This window comes from Pseudophryne corroboree, chromosome 1 (assembly GCF_028390025.1).
Source record: "Pseudophryne corroboree isolate aPseCor3 chromosome 1, aPseCor3.hap2, whole genome shotgun sequence".
Lineage (NCBI taxonomy): Eukaryota > Metazoa > Chordata > Amphibia > Anura > Myobatrachidae > Pseudophryne > Pseudophryne corroboree.
Genome location: NC_086444.1, coordinates 1,067,029,141 through 1,067,046,657, shown reverse-complemented (window position 1 = coordinate 1,067,046,657; position 17,517 = coordinate 1,067,029,141). Strand labels below are relative to the sequence as shown.

Here is a 17,517-nt window from a genome sequence, read left to right as displayed (position 1 = left end):
ATAATAGGGTGTTACACTGAAAACTAAACTGCCTTTAATACAAAATAAAATCTCGTTTAAAACAGACTGAGAAAAATTTGACAAACAACCAGTGCACACTGTTCCGGTTCTCAGCACCATTTGTTTCACTACAAACATTAAATAAAAGCCCCGTTCCAGAGTAGTCTCCTACCAGTGTATCAGTCTGTGTACAGACCACAACATACTGTGACCACATACCTGCACTGTTAGGAGGAACTTCACAATTTTAAACTCCTTTATGCAACCTCCAAAAGCTGGGATTATTATTGTGTTATTGTACTATAAAAATCTAAGTGTCTTTGTTTTTTTTATTCGTCATTAACAATAAATAAATATATATTATATATATATTCTCTTTTTTTTTTTTTGTGTAGCCATCAAGCTTTTCTAGTGGTGGTTTGAATGCTTGAAAGTGTTAATTAAGTACAGCTAGGGTGTGTCTCCATAAACTTCTATTCTTTAAAAAGAAAGCCGCATATACCTAAATGCATGATTTTCTTTTAAACCCATCCCAGTGTAACATTGACCTTACTGTAACAATTGTAACTTTTATTTTTATTATATATATATATATATATATATATATATATATACACACACACACACACACAATGTAATGCGCTCAGTGGGTAAAAAAAAAAAAAAAAGTACATTACTGACAAACTGAGTAATATCTCAGCATAATGTCCTTTTTATAGTACAATTATTTTCTATTTGGCAAGATAAACCAATTACATTTGAAATAATACAGTAACAATAATAATTTAACATTTTCTGCTTCATATAAACACACAACTTAATGTGATGAATAAAAAACACAAAACGTCTTGCGGGGAATATACTGGCAAGCATAGATGTGTCTGACAGCTGAACACTATGAGGAATCCTGCAGAAACAGGACATGTTAATACAGAAGATGGCAGAAGTTACTCATTTTTATTTCAAGTCCTATTTTGAAACTAAAGAAACATGCAGGGTCTGTTGCCATTAGCAACATTCCACTTATCAAGTCAAATGAGCTATTTAGTCTCTGTTGATCTAAATTCTCATAACGCAGAAGTATCAAAGCAAAATCTTCTCTATTATCACAATGCAATTAAAACAATATTAGTATGCAGATCCCGTCAGATTTGATTTTTTCTTCTCTTTAATCAGGAGAGATTGTGTGAAGATTGGCTAATTTGAAGTTAATAACAGCACTAGACTCCCACAAACACTTTGTATTAGTGGCGTTACAGGCTAGAGATGGCCGTTTCATGCTAATTCGTAGGACAGACATTGAATCAGACAAGACATAAGCTGTTTTACATAAAGGACAAGATGTGCCAGCAAACCAATCTGCTAGGCTTGTGCTCTAATGTCTTTTTGTTAATCTATAACTTTACTACATGCATGGACGGGTAAGTACAGTAATTAATGTGCTGAAAACATAAATGCAGCTTGTAACAGTTGGACAATAAACCAAGATTCCAGAAAAAGTTCAATTACAGCTCGGTAGCAAGGATTGCAGAGAGTAATAGAAACAGTAACCGCAATCTGCTTACATGATTGCAGTTGGGTCTGGGTGATCTGCTGAAATTCAGTGCATCTATCTTAATATCGGGAAGCCGGAGCAGATGAGAGGTGTAGACCGGCAGGCGTGGAACCATCAGAACTCAGTGAGCTGCAGCAGCTAGAAAGGGGAACACATACATCAATTAGTGGGGACATGGGCCGGATTTAAACCTGCTGATGCTGTGACACTCAATGCAGACAGAAAAGGATAGAGGCTTATACTGTACACCAGAGATTTCTGCTCTCCTGCCCTTAATGTGCAGTTCTAGTTTCTGATACTTTTCTAATCCTAATCAATACAATGGAGAATTGAGAATAAATAAATAAATATTTGCCTGCTTTTACACTGTCTGAAAACAACACAAAGGCTTGGTTTCATTATTAGTTATTTGATGTATGCAAAATTCATGTTATGCAAAGATGACACTTAACCAGACAGAAACAGGCCTTGTGTGAGTTGGATCTCTGGCTGGGTTGGGTACGAAATCCTGGCAGGAGACAGACAGTGGAATCTTGGTAAGTATTTTAAGTCTACCCCTAACACACCCCTCCCCGCAGCCTATCCCTAACCTCCCCGTTTCACAGCCTAACCCTAACCTCCCACCCTAACCCTCCCAGCCTAATCCTAACCTCCCCCACCCCCGCAGCCTAACCCTAACCTCCCCCTTCCACAGCCTAACCCTAACCTACCCCCCCTCCCCCCCCAGCCTTATCCTAACCTCCCCCGCATCCTAACCCTAATCCCAATACCATCAGGATCTGTCTGGATTCTATCCATCAGAATTCTGCTGTTGGGATACGGACTGCCAGGATTTTGACCACATACTCTCTGGTTGAATCAATGCTGGAAAGCCAGCAATTACGGGTACCCAGTTCACAAACAGTGGAGTAACTTCCATATCTGTATCTGAAATCCTTCATAGTGTGGTTTGGTGATTTATTTATAAAGTCACTCAGAACTTTATTTTATGGAATTACACCATCACTGTTACAGTGGTCTTTCCAAATAGTACCTATTACTCTACGTGTGCCCTACTTTTACAGCCACCACCTCCATCCGTGCCTCTGACCTTCACAATACACTACAAAAGGTATGGTTACCACCCTTCAAGGATTATTCCAGATAGTCTGGTAATCACATAATCCATCCAGAGGTAACACGGCTGTAACAAGTGAGTACGCAGTCCAGGATGAAACTCAAGATGAGAACTTCTGCTCTCCCGAGTGAAGGCAGAAGCCACAAAGACCAGGAGCAGTCGGCGATTGGGATGGCACTGAAAGGCTACAAAGCCAGCACCAGCAACAGAGAGGGGGAGACATCTGTCTGATCCTGGTAGATGATAGTAAATGGCTGGCAAAATACAGAACTAAACAAGAAAAAAAACCTAACAGGAATCAGCACAAACAGGGTTTGAAATTGTGAGAATAGTTTAATCCAAAAATCATAACACACTGTAAACAAATAAACAGCATTAAGAATAAAAATGTAGAGGATGCAATTCATAACATTTCTGCCCCTTCCTTCCCCTCTAAACAAGAGTCTGATAAGTAAAGGACTCCTATCTGTAGTTTGGGTGACCGCATTTTTATTCTCATATTTCCATCCGTGGGCAGTGACCTCGTTGCCACCTGTTTGTCAGTTTAGTTTTGGATTTTTTTAATTACAGGATTTATAACAATTTCCTCTTTTGAAATTAAACAGAAAGCAAGAGAAAAAAAAAGGAAGAAGGTTGGGTAATTTTTGTGACTGGAATGTTTTTTTTCCAGTGAGTGTGCCGCAAACATGCCATTGGTGAATTTGCTCACATACATCATTTATACATTTTGCTTCTTAGTGCTGTTTATGTGTTCACAGTGTGTTATCATTTTAGGATTAGACTGGTCTCCTATTTTCAAACCCTATTTTATCATCGATTGCTATACAGATATCGATTGCTATACAGACATTTGTACGAATAGCACTAGTGTGGATGGAGATGTGCAGGCAAAAATATTATATATATATATATATATATATATATATATTTACACACACACACACACACACACACACACAAAGGCAGCGGACGTAGAATGCAGGGTTTGTGGTGAAGCACAATGTTTGGAGTTTCTACCTCACTGGTGGATCTTACAAAATCACAACAGCAGCAGTACCTCTGTATCATAGTATATACACAATGCTGAATAAATGCAAATGCTTATATCACTTTGAGTAAGATATGAGACGACCATTACAGCTGTCACCACAACACCTACAGCAGAATCACTGAGTGCGCTACAACTGCCTACATCAATACGTGCAGGAAAATAAGTGCTAGTTTTTGAAAAATAATATTATTGTCATCCTCTTATTTACACAGAGACACAAGGGTTTGGCTGTGACACACACACACACACACACACACACTGCACAAATACAGAACAGTACAGACGAGAACATAACCCGCACATATACTTAATAACAGTGCTCAAATTACAGAAATATGTACACTATACACATGGGTGATGGTCATGCTCGAGCTTTCAATCTACAATCTTCATCTATTAAGTCTAACATACCGGGACCAATCAGCCTAGTACACGTCAGATGCTGCAAGTTACAGCATATTAGCGCGTAGAAAAACAAAACAAATACCAACAGGCAGTCTCACCGGCCCACGATGGGGAGGTCAGTCCTGATTTGAGAGTGGCCAGTATTCCCCTGCCGCAGACACCGGAGACAGGTGCCTCCAATGTGTGCAGCAATAACAATGGGTTTCTTTGCAAAATTATGGTTAGTAGAAGTCATAACCCACCTATAAGCAGCAGATTTGTCTCAGTTATGCTCGGATATAGTTACAGAACTCATCTATGACATCTAATGCTCATATAATGGACAGTACAGAGTACATAAACCCATATATGTTTTCTATAACAAACTTCAGCTGTGATAGCACTAGATGCCGCAATCATTACTAGTGGAGTAGAGGCCTCAGAAGGGACTTGTGCTGCAGTGTCACTGCATAGCTGTATCACTACTGTACTCATTCCTTTAATAAGGAAGATTTGTCTTGAAATATACAACTCATCATCAAAGGACGGAAAGTCTACAGGAAGAAAACAGCAGCTGGCTGGAGATGGCTTAAGTGCATTGGATGTGTGTTATAGTATGCACACGCACAAATATATACATGAACACACACATTATATAGACAGTCACCCACTGTCACCTTGCTATGTACAGCAATACTCCACAGTGCCACTTTCTCCCAAAGCCATGTAGCAAATCTTTTAATATTCATTGGTCTGTTTGTCTGACCAGTTATGCATTTGGACACCCCATACACCGACTGGGATGAAACAAAGGCAAGGCGGACCAGGGGGATCCTGGACAGGATTTAGGGGGCTTGGTGTCCCAGTCAGACCTCACGGTGGAATGCACCGGAAAGAACTTTGACCCAGGGAGCCTGTTCTGGACCTTTCACTATATGGATTTGAATGTAAACTTTAATGAACTATAATAACAGACTGAAATAGCCATAAATCAATGACCTGAAATAACAGAGAAATGGAGGTAGGAAAACAAATGTTGTGACCCCAAAAGCCCCAAAACGTTTCAGGGGTATTAGCCCTGTCGTCAGGACCATATAGCACACATACAGTCTTGTATGTTTGTCATATGGTCCTGAAACTTTGACTGTGAGATAATACACTTCTTTTTGCTGAAAACAAGTCTCCTGAGTGCCGGTCTATCTGTTGGATTATATGCTTTTTCTCAGTCAGGGCACCGGAGGTTGGATTACAGAGCACACAGACGTGTAGGATTGCTGCTGGAAAAGACAAAAAAATTGACAACAGCTAGAAGTTATTTGATTCTAATCTAAACCTTTACAATCTCCCAAATAGGGAATCCAGCTAAAATTGCCATTAGGCTGTGGAAACTACACAGCCATTAAGCTATAGAATCCAGCTAAAATTGCCATTAAGCTGTGGAAATTAATTAAGACTACTCTAAACAGTAAAATAATTTGCCTTTACGTATGGTTTCATTCATTAAGTCACCATTTAAGTCGGAAAATCATTCCAAACAGTCCTGGCATCATAACAAGAAAACTATTTTTGCCTAAGAACTAAACACCCCTGAAGAAGTCATCATAGACTAAATGCGTTGGGTGAAACAAAAATATTTTAATAACATTTTTACTGTATGAACAAAAGTTGAACAAATATATGGTTTCTTAGTGATCAACACTTTCTTGTATAAAATGATTACAGGAACGTATCTTTGAATAGGTCATTTATATTTTAATAAATATATGTGTTTTTAACATTTGGGTGTATATGTGTATAAGGTACTGACAAGGCCATCCTTGGTCCATATCCAAAAAACAAATTGGATTATCCATCAAATAAGAGCGCACTGCAAAGATATATCTCTTTCTCTATATACATTATATATATATATATATATATATATATATATATATATATATATATATATATATATATATATATATATATATATATATAGTATAGCACACAAGTGAATGTGATAAAAAAAAAGTATAAAAGAGTGACTGACTATATATAAACACTTCTTTACTGATATAGGGTGTCAGCTAGCCCCTAATACCACTTTCACATCTTGGAAACGGGTCCTTCCCGGGTGGGATCCGGCATTGGACCCTAACAACAGGCTACGGAAGGCTTACTGCCGGGTCAGTTGCCATAGCGGTGGGGGGTGGAGCCAGCAGTGGGGGCAGAGGCGGCGCTGGGAGATAATCTCATCTCCGCGCCACCTCTCCCTATGTAGTGAACGGGTCCGAACGCGTTTACACTGCCACTGACCCGGTATTCAACCCGAGAATAACCCTTTTTAAAACCCGGGTTCAATTTCCGGGTCAGGCGACCCGGGAATTCTCCATGGCCCCTTTCACATCCCACAGTGACCCACGTTGACCAGGCAATATAGCGTGTCGATACCAGGTTATTTGTGCGATGTGAAAGGGGTATGTTTGTTTAGCCTAGATCAGGGGTTCTCAAACTCGGTCCTCAGGACCCCACACAGAGCATGTTTTGCAGGTAACCCAGCAGGTGCACAGGTGTATTAATTACTCACTGACACATTTTAAAAGGTCCACAGGTGGAGCTAATTATTTCACTTGCGATTCTGTGAGGAGACCTACAAAACATGCACCGTGTGGGGTCCTGAGGACCGAGTTTGAGTACCTCTGGCCTAGATAAAGTGCTCCCTTGATTAAGTCTGACAGACGAAACACACTGGGAGTAATAACTCATTGGCTTCCTATTCTAAAGATAAGCAAATCTGTTTCATAAACCTTATTTTTTTTTTAGATCTCATAATTTGTTATATATGCTTTTTTTTTTATACTTGCCATATATTCTGTGCAATTTTTAATGGCTGTTTTATATGTATTATTAGATTGTTTTTCAATAAATTTTATGTACACACTTTTTTTACTAGAAGGCTTGTAGGCCCCCTCCCCCTTTATTTTCAGATATATTAATGGCTTTCTTCAATACATAGTCATAAAAAAAAACACCACTGGTTGCTGATACCCCTATTCTTTCTTTATATATATATATATATATATATATATATATATATATATATATATATATATATACATACACACACATACATACACACACACACACACCCCATACATTATTATACCACAACCATTATTTAACTGCTAAATACGATGTGTGTTATGTTTAGGTTGGGAGTCACACAATGTACAGCCATAATAAGCTGAGAAGGTTTTCAGAATGATTTACGGTAAGTTGGACATGATGTGAAACTACTCCACCTGCAGGTCATGTGCAGAGGTGCATCTCATAGAAAGCCCTGGTGAATTGTAATCTGAGCCTCAAATGCAGCTTGTATGACAGCACTAATTTCTGGGTGAAGATAAAATTTTATTTTCTATGCAACCTATTTTATTTATGGATTTTTTTCAGTAGCAAGCACAGAGGAGGAAACCCAATATGCACATATAGAAACCAAGACACTACTATTGCTGGAAAAGTTGATGTTGGCCATGATAGACAGGTGCCAGAACACACAGTGCATTGCAGCTTGCTGCATATGGGGCTGCGCAGCCACAGACAGGTCAGAAATGGACCCTGGAGCAACGGAAGAAGTTGGCCAGGTCTAATTAATCATGTTTTTTTCCTAGATATCATGTGGATGGCTGGGTGCGTATGCGTCATTTACCTGGGGAAGAGATGGCACCAGGGTGCACTATGGGAAGAAGGAAAGCTGGTGGAGGCAGTGTGATGCTCCGGACAATGTTCTGCTGAGAAACATTGGGTCCTGCTATTCATGTGGCTGTCACTGTGACAGGTACCTCCTACCTAAACATTGTGGCAGACACACAATGAAAAGGTTCAGAGCTCTCACTGTCCACAAGCATATACAATATTTTTCTTTTGCTGAATAGCAAAAATCTTTATAATTAACAATAATAAAATATGTGCTATTTCAAGATACGGACTATATAATCCATATTGGTAGAAAACACCGTGTGTATGCAGCTTGCGATGCCGATGCACACTCCTGCGAGGTTGGTATCTCAAGAAAAAATAGACTGTGCAGGTAGGGAAGCCAATCCCGGGCCATTTTTTCAATCCCGGGTATCGGGATTGAAAAATGGGCAATCCCGGGATTCCCGGGATTGTCTTTTACCTAGGTGGCTGCCCCCTCGCCCCACCCCGCCCCGCCCATATAACTCACCATATACCGGGGGCGGGCGAGAGGGGAACACCGTGTGAACGCTGCTGGCGTCTCCCAGCAGCAGCTGACAGCGCAGCATGACCTCTCGCGCTGCGCTGGGGACCCGGAAGCAGGAAGCTGGGCAGCGTTTGAGCGTCCCGTGGACGCTCAACGCTGATCCCTCAAATCCCCGGGATTGAAGCTTCCAATCCCGGGAATGAATCCCGGCCATTTTTGGGCCTAAATCCCGGGATCCCGCCGATCCCGATCCCGGGATTGGCCACCATATGTGCAGGCAAGTCAATTTTGACTAGAAAGTAGTGATGAGCGGGTTCGGTTCCTCGGAATCCGAACCCCCCCGAACTTCACCCATTTTACACGGTTCCGAGGCAGACTCGGATCCTCCCGCCTTGCTCAGTTAACCCGAGCGCGCCCGATCGTCATCATCCCGCTGTCGTATTCTCGCGAGATTCGTATTCTATATAAGGAGCCGCGTGTCGCCGCCATTTTTCACTTGTGCATTAGAGATGATAATGAGAGGACGTGGCTGGCGTTCTCTCAGTTTCTGTGTTCAGTGTGCTGCAAATATCTGTGCTCAGTGTGCTGCAAATATCTACGTTCTCTGCCTGAAAAACGCTCCATATCTGTGCTCAGTGTGCTGCAAATATCTGTGCTCAGTGTGCTTTATTGTGGGGACTGGGGACCACCAGTATTATATAGTAGGAGGACAGTGCAGAGTTTTGTTGGCCAGTGACCACCAGTATTATACGTTCTCTGCCTGAAAAACGCTCCATATCTGTGCTGCATTGTAGTATATAGTAGGAGGACAGTGCAGAATTTTTCTGACCAGTGACCACCAGAATTATGTCAGTACGGTACAGTAGTCCACTGCTCTACCTATCTCTGTGTCGTCAAGTATACTATCCATCCATACCTGTGGTGCATTTAAGTTTTTGTGCGCAGTATATATATAGTAGTAGGACAGTGCATAATTTTGCTGACCACCAGTATATAATATATAGCAGTACGGTACAGTAGGCCACTGCTCTACCTACCTCTGTGTCGTCAAGTATACTATCCAGCCATACCTGTGGTGCATTTAAGTTTTTGTGCGCAGTATATAATAAGAATTTACTCACCGGTAATTCTATTTCTCGTAGTCCGTAGTGGATGCTGGGAACTCCGTAAGGACCATGGGGAATAGCGGGCTCCGAAGGAGACTGGGCACATCTAAGAAAGAATTAGGACTACCTGGTGTGCACTGGCTCCTCCCTCTATGCCCCTCCTCCAGACCTCAGTTAGGAAACTGTGCCCGGAAGAGCTGACACAATAAGGAAAGGATTTGGAATCCCGGGTAAGACTCATACCAGCCACACCAATCACACCGTACAACTTGTGATACTATACCCAGTTAACAGTATGAATAACAACTGAGCCTCTCAACAGATGGCTCCAAACAATAACCCTTTAGTTAAGCAATAACTATATACAGGTATTGCAGACAATCCGCACTTGGGATGGGCGCCCAGCATCCACTACGAACTACGAGAAATAGAATTACCGGTGAGTAAATTCTTATTTTCTCTGACGTCCTAGTGGATGCTGGGAACTCCGTAAGGACCATGGGGATTATACCAAAGCTCCCAAACGGGCGGGAGAGTGCGGATGACTCTGCAGCACCGAATGAGCAAACTCAAGGTCCTCCTCAGCCAGGGTATCAAACTTGTAGAATTTTGCAAATGTGTTTGAACCCGACCAAGTAGCAGCTCGGCAAAGTTGTAAAGCCGAGACCCCTTGGGCAGCCGCCCAAGAAGAGCCCACTTTCCTCGTGGAATGGGCTTTTACAGATTTAGGATGCGGCAGTCCAGCCGCAGAATGTGCAAGTTGAATCGTGCTACAGATCCAGCGAGCAATAGTCTGCTTTGAAGCAGGAGCACCCAGCTTGTTGGGTGCATACAGGATAAATAGCGAGTCAGTCTTCCTGACTCTAGCCGTCCTGGAAACATAGATTTTCAGGGCCCGGACTACGTCCAGCAACTTGGAATCCTCCAAGTCCCTAGTAGCCGCAGGCACCACAATAGGTTGGTTCAAATGAAACGCTGATACCACCTTAGGCAGAAATTGGGGACGAGTCCTCAATTCCGCCCTATCCATATGGAAAATCAGATAAGGGCTTTTACAAGACAAAGCCGCCAATTCTGACACACGCCTGGCCGAATCCAAGGCCAACAGCATGACCACTTTCCACGTTAGATATTTTAGCTCCACGGTTTTAAGTGGCTCAAACCAATGCTACTTTAGGAAATACAACACCACGTTGAGATCCCAAGGTGCCACTGGAGGCACAAAAGGGTGCTGAATATGCAGCACTCCCTTAACAAAAGTCTGAACTTCAGGCAGTGAAGCCAGTTCTTTTTGGAAGAAAATCGACAGAGCCGAAATCTGGACCTTAATGGGACCCAATTTGAGGCCCATAGTCACCCCTGACTGTAGGAAGTGCAGAAAACGACCCAGCTGAAATTCCTCCGTTGGGGTCTTCCTGGCCTCACACCACGCAACATATTTTCGCCATATGCGGTGATAATGTATTGCGGTCACATCCTTCCTAGCTTTAATCAGCGTAGGGATGACTTCCTCCGGAATGCCCTTTTCCTTCAGGATCCGGCGTTCAACCGCCATGCCGTCAAACGCAGTCTCGGTAAGTCTTGGAACAGACAGGGCCCCTGCTGCCGCAGGTCCTGACTGAGCGGCAGAGGCCATGGGTCCTCTGAGATCATTTCTTGAAGTTCTGGGTACCAAGCTCTTCTTGGCCAATCCGGAACAATGATTATAGTTCTTACTCTTCTCCTTCTTATTCTCCTCAGTACCTTGGGTATGAGAGGAAGAGGAGGGAACACATAAACCGACTGGTACACCCACGGTGTCACTAGAGCGTCCACAGCTATCGCCTGAGGGTCCCTTGACCTGGCGCAATATCTTTTTAGCATTTTATTGAGGCGGGACGCCATCATGTCCACCTGTGGTCGTTCCCACCGGTGTACAACCAGCTTGAAGACTTCTGGATGAAGTCCCCACTCTCCCGGGTGGAGGTTGTGTCTGCTGAGGAAGTCTGCTCCCAGTTTTCCACTGCCGGAATGAACACTGCTGACAGTGTTATCACGTGATTCTACGCCCATCGAAGAATCCTTGTGGCTTTTGCCATTGCCATCCTGCTTCTAGTGCCGCCCTGTCGATTTACATGGGCGACAGCCGTGATGTTGTCTGACTGAATCAGCACCGGTTGTTTTTGAAGCAGGGATTCTGTTTTACTAAGGGCATTGTAAATGACCCGTAGTTCCAGAATATTTATGTGCAAGGACGTTTTTGTCATTGGACGTTTTCTTCCCTGAGTGACTGCCCCCCACCCTCGGAGGTTTGCATTCGTGGTCACCAAGACCCAGTCCTGTATGCCGAATCTGCGGCCTTCACGAAGATGAGCACTCTGCAGCCACCACAGCAGAGACACCCTGGCCCTTGGTGACAGGGTGATCCACCGATGCATCTGAAGATGCGATTCGGACCACTTGTCCAATAGATCCCACTGGAAGATCCTCGCAAGGAACCTGCCAAAGGGAAACGCTTCGTAAGAGCTACCATCTTTCCCAGGATTCGCGTGCAGTGATGCACCGACACCTGTTTTGGTTGCAGGAGGTCCCTGACCAGAGATGATAATTCCTGGGCCTTCTCCTCCGGGAGCAAAACTTTCTTCTGTTGTCCAGAATCATACCCAGGAACAGCAGACGCGTCGCGGGAATCAGCCGCGACTTTGGGATATTCAGGATCCAGCCGTACTGATGCAGCACTTCCTGAGATAGTGCTACGCTGACTAACAACTGCTCCTTGGACCTCGCCTTTATCAGGAGATCGTCCAAGTACGGGATAATTATAACTCCCTTCTTTCTAAGGAGTATCATCATTTTGGCCATTACCTTGGTAAATACCCTCGGTGTCGTGGACAGACCAAACGGCAACGTCTGGCATTGGTAATGACAGTCCTGTACCACAAACCTGAGGTACTCCTGGTGAGGTGGGTACATGGGGACACCCTCTTCCAGGCTTGTATAACCTCCCTGAGCGATTCCATCTTGAACTTGAACTTCCTTATAGAAGTGTTCAAGAATTTTAAATTTAGGATGGGTCTCACCGAACCATCTGGTTTCGGTACCACAACATTGTGGAATAGTAACCCCGCCCCTGTTAAAGGGGGGGGGGGGGGGGGGTACCTTGATTATCACCTGCTGGAAGTACAGCTTGTGAATAGCGTCCAGTACTACCTCCCTTTCTTTGGGAGCAGCCGGCAAGGCAGATTTGAGGTAACGGCGAGGGGGAGTGGCCTCCAACTCCAGCTTGTATCCCTGAGATACCACTTGCAGAACTCAGGGATCTACCTGTGAGCGAACCCACTGGTCGCTGAAGCTCCGGAGACGCGCCCCCACCGCACCTGGCTCCGTCTGTGGAGCCCCAGCGTCATGCGGTGGACTTTAGAGGAAGCGGGGGAGGATTTTGGTTCCAGGGAACTGGCTGTCTGGTGCAGCTTTTTCCCTCATCCCCTGCCTCTGGGCAGAAAGGAAGCGCCTCTGACCCGCTTGCCTTTTTGTGGCCGAAAGGACTGTACCTGATCATACGGTGCTTTCTTAGGCTGTGAGGAAACCTGAGGTAAAAATGTCGACTTCCCAGCTGTTGCTGTGGATACTAGGTCCGAGAGACCCTCCCAAACAATTCCTCACTCTTATAAGGCAAAACCTCCATGTGCCTTTTAGAATCAGCATCACCTGTCCACTGCCGAGTCCATAATACTCTTCTGGCAGAAATGGACATTGCATTAATTTTAGATGCCAGCCGGCAAATATCCCTCTGTGCATCTCTCATATATAAGACCACGTCTTTAAAATGCTCTATGGTAAGCAAAATAGTATCCCTGTCTAGTATCCATATTATCTGACAGGGTATCGGACCAAGCTGCTGCAGCACTATACACTGAAGCAATTGCAGGTCTCAGTATAATACCCGAGTGTGTATATACAGACTTCAGGATAGCTTCCTGCTTTTTATCAGCAGGCTCCTTTAAGGCGGCCGTATCCTGAGACGGCAGTGCCACCTTTTTTGCCAAGCGTGTGAGCGCCTTCTACACCCTAGGGGACGTCTCCCAACGTAACCTGTCCTTTGGCGGGACAGGGTACGCCATCAGTAATTTTTTAGAAATTACTATTTTCTCATCGGGGGAACCCCACGCTTCTTCACACACTTTATTCAATTCATCTGATGAGGGAAGTACCACTGGATGCTTTTTCTCCCCAACTGTAATACCCTTTTTTGTGGTAACTGGGATAATGTCAGAAATGTGCAACACATTTTTCATTGCCGTAATCATACAACGGATGGCCCTTGTGGGTTTTACATTTGTCTCATCGTCGTCTACACTGGAGTCAGACTCCGTGTCGACATCTGTGGTAGCGGGCGTTTTTGAGCCCCTGATGGCTTTTAAGACGCCTGGGCAGGCACGAGCTGAGAAGCCGGCTGTCCCACTGCTGTACGTCATCTAGCCTTTTATGTAAAGGAGTAGACACTGTCGGTTAATACCTTCCACATATCCACCCACTCTGGTGTCGACCCCGCAGGGGGTGACATCACACTTATCGGCACCTGCTCCGCCTCCATATAATCTTCCTCATCAATCATGTCGACACAGCCGTACCGACACACACACACACACAGGGAATGCTCCGACTGAGGACAGGACCCCACAAAGTCCTTTGGGGAGACAGAGAGAGAGTATGCCAGCACACACCAGAGCGCTATATAATGCAGGGATTCACACTACACAGTGATTTTTCCCCTATAGCTGCTATAAATATACAGTTTGCGCCTATATTTAGTGCCCCCCCTCTCTTTTTCACCCTATTGAGCCTGGAAACTGCAGGGGAGAGCGTCCCTCCAGCGGAGCTGTGAGAGGAAATGGCGCCAGTGTGCTGAGGGAGATAGCCCCGCCCCCTTCTCGGCGGACTTCTCCCGCTTTTTTAAGGATATTTTTGGCAGGGGATTTTACACATATATAGTCTTACTAACTATATTATGTGTTTTATGCCAATATAAGGTACTCTTATTGCAGCCCAGGGCGCCCCCCCCCCAGCGCCCTGCACCCATCAGTGACCGGAGTGTGTGGTGTGCATGGGGAGCAATGGCGCACAGCTGCAGTGCTGTGCGCTACCTTAATGAAGACCGGAGTCTTCAGCTGCCGATTTCCTGGACGTTCTTCTTGCTTCTGGCTCTGCAAGGGGGACGGCGGCGCGGCTCCGGGACCGGACGACCGAGGCTGGGCCTGTGTTCGATCCCTCTGGAGCTAATGGTGTCCAGTAGCCTAGAAGCCCAAGCTAGCTGCAAGCAGGTAGGTTCGCTTCTCTCCCCTAAGTCCCACGTAGCAGTGAGTCTGTTGCCAGCAGATCTCACTGAAAATAAAAAACCTAAATATATACTTTCTTTTCTAGGAGCTCAGGAGAGCCCCTAGTGTGCAACCAGCTCGGCCGGGCACAGAATTCTAACTGAGGTCTGGAGGAGGGGCATAGAGGGAGGAGCCAGTGCACACCAGGTAGTCCTAATTCTTTCTTAGACGTGCCCGGTCTCCTTCGGAGCCCGCTATTCCCCATGGTCCTTACGGAGTTCCCAGCATCCACTAGGACGTCAGAGAAATATAGTATATAGCGACCTTGGTGCACCTCTTTTTTTCTTTGCATCATGTGCTGTTTGGGGACTATTTTTTTGAAGTGCCATCCTGCCTGACACTGCAGTGCCACTCCTAGATGGGCCAGGTGTTTGTGTTGGCCACTTGGGTCGCTTAGCTTAGTCACACAGCTACCTCATTGCGCCTCTTTTTTTCTTTGCATCATGTGCTATTTGGGGACTATTTTTTTAATCTGCCATCCTGTCTGACACTGCAGTGCCACTCCTAGATGGGCCAGGTGTTTGTGTCGGCCACTTGTGTCGCTTAGCTTAGCCATCCAGCGACCTCGGTGCAAATCTTAGGACTAAAAAAAATATTGTGAGGTGTGAGGTGTTCAGAATAGACTGGAAATGAGTGGAAATTATGGTTATTAAGGTTAATAATACTATGGGAACAAAATGACCCCCAAATTCTATGATTGAAGCTGTTTTTGAGGGGTTTTTGTAAAAAAAACACCCGAATCCAAAACACACCCGAATCCGACAAAAAAATTTCAGGGAGGTTTTGCCAAAACGCGTCCGAATCCAAAACACGGCTGCGGAACCGAATCCAAAACCAAAACACAAAACCCGAAAAATGTCCGGTGCACATCACTACTAGAAAGTGTACAATCTAGTTTCTAGCATAGTCAAAATTGTACATAGCCAAAATCGCACAGCGTGTATAGTCAATATCAGTGGCTATGGACTCCGGGGAGTTCAAGGGAAATCGCAAAGTCAAAATCGGCCCGTGTATATGCACCTAAAGACTAAAAGAAAAAGAAAATAAAAATACTGATTCCCGTCATAGAAAAAAAAAAGAAATTAAAAAAAAAGGTTCTTTCATAAGCACAAATAAACAATCAATTATTCAATTTGCGCGTGGGTTAGGGGACTATAAACTGTCAAAATAGTCATCATAGGACTTGAACTTCCCAGCAAGCTGGCAGAAATAAATCCCACAGAACCAAACCAGTAAGGCTGTCCATCTGGCTCGTGCATGAATTTCTAGTGGGAATAACCCAATTTCTTGGAATTACATTAAAAAAAATATATTGTTTTTAACTATCTCCGGTATCAATATGTAACCTTCTCCCAAAAACTTTGTGCTTCCTATCTGCCTACACATTCTTATTCATAATAAAACTCTTTTGCCATATCATTTATGATAGATAGATAGATAGATACATACATACATACATACATACATACATACAAAATGATCCAGAAAAAAAGGTGTGTCAGACCAGGCTATACAGTTGGGATGAGCATGTGCCCACAGCAGCCTCATTTTCTTGTTCTTAGGGGGGAAATTAAAAAATTTCTGGGGCACCCATATGTAATGGGAACAAAATGGAGCTTTGTGCAAAAGTGCCCATTACTTCTGCCCTCTCCCCCCCAGAGGTGGCAAGCAGAGATGCAGGAAAAGTTGTGCTTTTGGATGCCCAAACTGCAGTTTCGGCAGTGTGCCTTATAGTTTAAACACATAAAGCGACTTGGGCACAACAAGCGCAATAAGTAATGGACGCAAGCGGTACTCAAACCCATCTACAAAACAAATGAACGGTCAGACTACATATGAAATGCTGGTGGATGGAATGACAGCGGTCATATGACCGACACCGGCATCCTAATGCACAAAAACCCAACAGGGGTGAGGTAAATAAGAATTTACTCACCGGTAATTCTATTTCTCGTAGTCCGTAGTGGATGCTGGGAACTCCGTAAGGACCATGGGGAATAGCGGGCTCCGAAGGAGGCTGGGCACTCTAGAAAGATTTCAGACTACCTGGTGTGCACTGGCTCCTCCCACTATGACCCTCCTCCAAGCCTCAGTTAGGATACCGTGCCCGGACGAGCGTACACAATAAGGAAGGATTTTGAATCCCGGGTAAGACTCATACCAGCCACACCAATCACACCGTACAACTCGTGATATGAAACCCAGTTAACAGTATGAAACAACTGAGCCTCTCAACAGATGGCTCAACAATAATCCGATTTAGTTAACCATAACTATGTACAAGTATTGCAGGTAAACCGCACTTGGGATGGGCGCCCAGCATCCACTACGGACTACGAGAAATAGAATTACCGGTGAGTAAATTCTTATTTTCTCTGACGTCCTAGTGGATGCTGGGGACTCCGTAAGGACCATGGGGATTATACCAAAGCTCCCAAACGGGCGGGAGAGTGCGGATGACTCTGCAACACCGAATGAGAGAACTCCAGGTCCTCCTCAGCCAGGGTATCAAATTTATAGAATTTTGCAAACGTGTTTGCCCCTGACCAAGTAGCAGCTCGGCAAAGTTGTAAAGCCGAGACCCCTCGGGCAGCCGCCCAAGATGAGCCCACCTTCCTTGTGGAATGGGCATTGACAGATTTTGGCTGTGGCAGGCCTGCCACAGAATGTGCAAGTTGAATTGTACTACAAATCCAACGAGCGATAGTCTGCTTAGAAGCAGGAGCACCCAGCTTGTTGGGTGCAT

The 17,517-nt window shown here is 44.4% G+C and overlaps 1 protein-coding gene across 4 annotated transcripts in view; it reads right to left on the bottom strand.

Annotated features, from left to right (window-relative positions):
- Window positions 1-17,517, bottom strand: part of FRYL (FRY like transcription coactivator) — a 541,692-nt gene that overhangs the window by 375,749 nt on the left and 148,426 nt on the right. For 2 of the 4 annotated variants that reach the window (XM_063920961.1, XM_063920960.1), the window contains one exon: window positions 1,566-1,693. The exons of the other annotated variants lie outside the window; for them this stretch is intronic. The gene's annotated coding sequence lies outside the window, so the exon portion shown is untranslated. The remainder of the gene's footprint in view (window positions 1-1,565; window positions 1,694-17,517) is intronic. 4 annotated transcript variants of the gene reach the window in all.